The sequence below is a fragment of the Calidris pugnax genome, unplaced genomic scaffold (genome assembly GCF_001431845.1).
Source record: "Calidris pugnax isolate Ruff unplaced genomic scaffold, ASM143184v1 scaffold88, whole genome shotgun sequence".
NCBI lineage: Eukaryota > Metazoa > Chordata > Aves > Charadriiformes > Scolopacidae > Calidris > Calidris pugnax.
In genome coordinates this window covers 1,906,850-1,912,415 of record NW_015090849.1, presented here as the reverse complement: position 1 = coordinate 1,912,415, position 5,566 = coordinate 1,906,850, and positions in this window count along the sequence as shown.

Here is a 5,566-nt window from a genome sequence, read left to right as displayed (position 1 = left end):
TTTCATCTAAGCCAATTAAATTTGAGTTTTTCTTTGCCTGGGCTGTGGCAGTGTCTAGTCTATTGTGTGCCTGAATCGGCCAGTTCTACAAAAGGCAGAATCGGGTGATTTAATACCTTGAACACAGACAAATTTTCCAAGAGAGACCAGAAAATCTGAAATCAACCATTTCCTAACCATTGATTAGAGAACACCGCTATAAGATCCCATCTCACTCCTCTGCCGTCCTGCTAATCCTATAATTCAAAGTTATGACCCCAGTTGACAGGTTACTGCTGACTGCGCTTCCTCAGCAGCTCACAATTCCCGTCAGGGCTACGGCTTTTGGAAGATGTCACCTGTGAAATCCAGTGTGTAGTTGGGCACGGGATCAAAAAACTCTGATTTGAGTTTTAACCAAACAGGGGAGGCAATTTAAGCTAATGGGCCTCCACTCTTGACTTCCAGAGCTGATGTTACCCCAACCCCAGACACGTACCTCTAAACGTACAGTAACAGCCCGACTCACCCATCAATCATAGAATCATCTAGGTTGGAAGAGACCCTTGGGATCATCGAGTCCAACCATCTACCCTCCCCTACACCATGTCCCTTAGCACTGCATGTGGACTCTGCAGTTGTATCGTTGTTAGGAACGCTTTTTCACAGTCCAAGGATAAATTAGTACTTTCAGTCTCATCAAAGGCCGTGTTGGGTGTTCATCGGGGTCCAATATCCATCTGAAGCATCAGACGTTTGGATAAAGCTGGCTGTGGTGAAATGGTGCTACTGTGGTTAAAAGACTGTGATATGAACAGAAAGGCACCACATGTCATTATTGAAGCCCTTGAAGTGGTCTTAGGGCTGCTTCATTTTTCATTATTTTCTGCTACACAAGCAGAGGATGTAACTCCAATACTGCACCCAAACTACATCACCCTGTGTTACAATTGGCCCATCACATCAGAGGTGCATCTCTCTTCAACTGATGATACAGAAGAATAGTACCAGAAAGGAAACTGGGGCTCAGCATCTTCATTGAAACTCATTCCTTTAGGAATGTAGGTGCAAGTAGGTGCAAGTTTGCTTCTGACTCCATTTCACAGAATCACAGGATGGTGGGGGATCACCTTGTCCAACCCCCCTCCAAAGCAGGGTCACCTGCAGCTTGGACAGGAATGTGTCCAGGTGGGTTTTCAATATCTCCAGAGAAGGAGAGTCTGGACTTTATTTCATTAACCTTCACCTCTAAACTCTTTCTCCCTAAAAAAGCTGTTCTAGGCAGTCTTATTTCTGCTTTGTCAGGTTCTTGGCTTCTCTGATATGGGAATTACCAAGTTTTCCAATATCTGTCTACACATACACAGCCATCTCTTCAGAAATGTTGTCATTAAGAAGGGTCACAGTTCATTTGTGTGCTGAATCTGCTTTTCACACAGAGTTCATCACACATCTATAGTTAATTGGTCAAAAAGCAGTTTAAAGAGGCGGTGGAACCGCATTCAATATCCAGTTCAAGTAGCATGGACAGGCCTTCTGCTGGCCAAGGATTCAATATGTTGCTTAAATATATTTGTGGAAAATGGGAGACATGAATATGTCATGGAGATGGAGGCACAAAATCTCCCTTTGCCTCTTACCCAAGTGGCTGCCATTATCCCATGTAACGCCAGAGAAAGCTGCAGTAATTTACAGAGGGATCAGAAACTTTTCTTGAATATCTTTCTATTATTAATCATAAGACTCTAGGCGAAGTCTTTCACTGGAGTAATTCAGCATCACTGCTCCTTTGTGAATTCACTGAGCTAAAGAACCAGCCCTTTGAAACAGGGCAGGAGGTGGCCATGAAAGAGAACATTACAGAAGTTATGAGTGTGCAATGCAGGGTTCTGAAAATGCAAGGAAAACAACGCTGAAAAATGTAGGCACTACAGTAAATGTTTAATTTTTTAAAGTTAGGAAATCACTGAAGTACACTTGTAGCTGTGAAATCATTCTTGGTGTTGACACTGAAGGAAACTTAGGCCTGTGTGTTTATCTTGCAGCAAATAAATCAGGGAAAGCCAATAGCAGCGATGAGCTCAGGGACAATCTGGAGGAATTTGCAAGAAATGCTCATTCAGTGGTAAACTGAATGCAAACGCTGCATTAGGACTGTGTTTTCGGGATTGTATTCTCTTCAAATGCAACACAAAGCATTTCTGCACGAAGAAAATAATGCAAGTGTCTGGAAATGTTTGATTTAAGGTCCTGAAATACAATCACTGCCTGAATGGGAATGAGGAAAAATGGGCCGTGTTAGGGAAATGTTATTGCGTTACCATTCTGTCCTGAGTATGTCCAGTTTAGGACAGAAAGAAATTGAATACATGAATTTTTCAAAGCACAAGCATTTCCCAGTAGGATCTTTGGATTTTATGCTGTGCCATGCTCTCAGAAATTCTGCTGTAGCCACATCAGTCAGGCTGCCCAGCCTCACCACTGCTCCCAGCCAGCCCCAGAGCTGGAATGGCCCCAATTCTGTCCCCTCCGAGAGCTGGTCCTGTCCCCTCCCCATCACTACATCCCCTTCCCTTCATTGCATCAAGTATCCCCAAACGATGCCGAAGATGATTTGTGAATGACCACAATAACCCATCCTTAAGCACGGCCCCCCCCCAGAATCTGGTCTGTCAAACCTCAACATCCGTGAAAAAAACTACAAAAAGAAACAAACAAAAAAGAAGTGAATGCTCTTAAAAGTTCCGTTTCCCTTGAAGCTGGACACCAGCCCTGCTGGTTCGTGGCCCAGTCCCACACCGGGCTGTGCACTCCTCCTGTGCCTGTTGATCTCTTCTGGGCTCCCTTAGGAATTAGGGACTGAAAGCCCTTTTCAAGAAGCATCCAACACCATGCAGGATCAGGCCCTTAGTGCATCAATCCCAGGGTTTTCTCCCATTGCATTCGCTGTATAAATATTATAGGACATGTCCTCAGCTGGGCTGAAATGTCTGTCCTTGCTCTCTTGACTCTGCTGGAATGAGACCAATTTACTCCAGCTGATTATCTGGGCCATTATTTATTATAAGTTTATGGTGACCAGATAAGGTTCTAGGACATCAAGGTCTTCAGCTGACAAAAAAAACAGTATAAATTCCTTGGCCTGGAGAGTCACAGCAATGTACGTTTGTCTGTGGTGTGGAACACAACAAAATGAACCAAAATCTGATTTCCTTCCTCTTTTTTTCACTCTGACAAAATTCCTTCTGATGTTACTCTTTGCCCTTCTTGCATGGATATCACTAAGACCTATTCAGGCTTAAATTTCTTAGCCTTAAGTTTCATTCAGGCTTATATTAAAAATGGGCAGCCACTCCCTAAGATAAGTCCCCTTTAAGCTGATAAATATTTTTTAATAGTTCTAACCAACTGCATTGTATTATCTGTCTGGTCCTCTTCATTCTACTGTCTCTCTATAACCTAAAAGCACCCACCCAAAAAATCCAACCCTTTTCTCTACTTATCTGAGTCTATAATTTTTTAAAAGATACTCAAGTTTTATCATTGGATATATTTTAAACTCAGTTTGCAGTCAGGCTGTTGTGCAACTCCGCCTTCTGTATATTGTTTCCTTTTTTTTTTAAGGAAGCTGCAGAACTCAGTCTCATCCCTCTATAGTATTTCTTTAATGCAGGTTTGTCGATAGTGTATAATCAAGATTAAAATCAATGCTGCTGCTTTTCAATCCCGTGGGAGTGCCTGCTCCTTCCCTTCTGCTGCTTCAAAGCCCCAGACATCAGGTTGCTCTTTGCTCCAACTCAGCAATGCCTGGTTGTTAAACTTTTTGGCAAAAAGTTCTCGAAAAGCAGAAATATTAGTCTGCATTTCAAAATCTCCAAAGCAGATAATGATGGAAAAAAGATTTAGTTGCTCATCAGAAATAAGGCAACACTTCAGACCGATTTCCCTGACTCATTCTAACCTTCAGATCACCTTCAGGGTAACGTAGCAGGAGTGCTCTCCACCTGCATCTGATTATAGACCAGAAACCAGCATTGCAAGAATGTGTTTTAAACTAAAACATGTTTTATTTCACCAGGATGTCTGTCCATGCTTGTAAATGCCTCTGCAAATGCACACTTTTTCTCATCTAAATACCCTGATTTTTAAGTTAATCAATATGTATTATGTAAACTATTGTATTCTATAAAAGTTTGCACTGCTTGGATTTCAATACTAAATAAATAAGTCAAATGGTATCACTGCTTGATTATAAAGCAACAATTTATTTTGCATACTGGGTAAATGGATTTAAAACAATCCATGCGTCGAGGTACTTAATGAAAGGGAGTTCTATTACAAAGTTCAATCTGCCCCTCCTTGCTTGCTCTTCAACACCATCCACTTGTTTTCAGAAGATTAAAAGGGTAATAAAAACTCCCAAGCACCTCTGTTAACCACACGATTTCTTTTACTGTAAGTTTTCCCCATGTATAAAAACATCATCTGTTTCCCCCTCCCTGTTTCACTTAACAGGGAAAAAAAAAAAAAAAAGCAGTAACAAACCAGATCATAACATATTTTTTTTTCCCTAAAAGGAAACAAAATGCAATGCCATAATAGACAGTAATTTTGTTTTGACTTCCAATTAAATCCAAAGGGATGTTTTTTGCCTATGGAGAAAACTTTCTAGCAAAATTAATGGAACAGATTTAGAATCCGTGATTGCTTCAATTCTAATAAAACCTTTTCTCTATGTTTCTCATCTAAAACTCGGGAGAGGTTGAACAGTGGATCTAACTGCCCATGTTTGCAAATAGGATTGAGCAGATCCCTCGGATAATTCTGACTTCTCCAGTGACTGCAGTGCTGCAGTCCTATGACAGCATCATATTAATGAGCCAGCAGAGGTACGGTGCTCCATGTGGTTGCAAAGTTTAACCCTGTCCCTCAGACTTCCCCAACTCTCCACAGTGAAGACACAGCAGCAGCAAAACCCAGGAACCCTGCCCATCCCAGGTTAAAGGCGAGAAGGCAATTTTTGGGGAAGGATTTTGCCTGGTAACAAGATCACCTGCTTAAAAATTCACAGACTGCTGAAAACAGGCAGAGCCTTTTCAGCATCTTTCTGAAAGAGGAGTTAAAATCTCCCCACCTCAGCATCCCTCGGCTTTGCAATGGGAGCTGTGGTGGGGCTTTTTCTAGCACCAGCAATTTGGGTTGGGTTTTTTTTGGTTTGGGTTCTTTTTTTTTAATTTGCAGCTTACTAATCAATTGCCTGTGTAGCTGTAATCCATCCAGGAGGAGGTCAAAGTCTGGCTGGCAGCTAGTCACCGTAATGCAACCCATACGAAGCATTTTGTGCTATGTAAACATAATTTTTAACAAGGCTTCAAAGAGGGAGAATTTATTCGTAAGCAAGTGCACCAAGCGCTAGATGAAAATGGGAGGAAAAAGAGGAAGAAAGGGAGGGAGAGAAGAATCAAGAGCAAAGGGGTTGGATACCAAAGGGGTCTTTCAAACTCCTGTTTACTGCCCGACTGCTCTAGCACTGCAGCAAACCCCACACACACCCCCCACCCCCGCAGATCCCCGTCCCCCCCCCCCG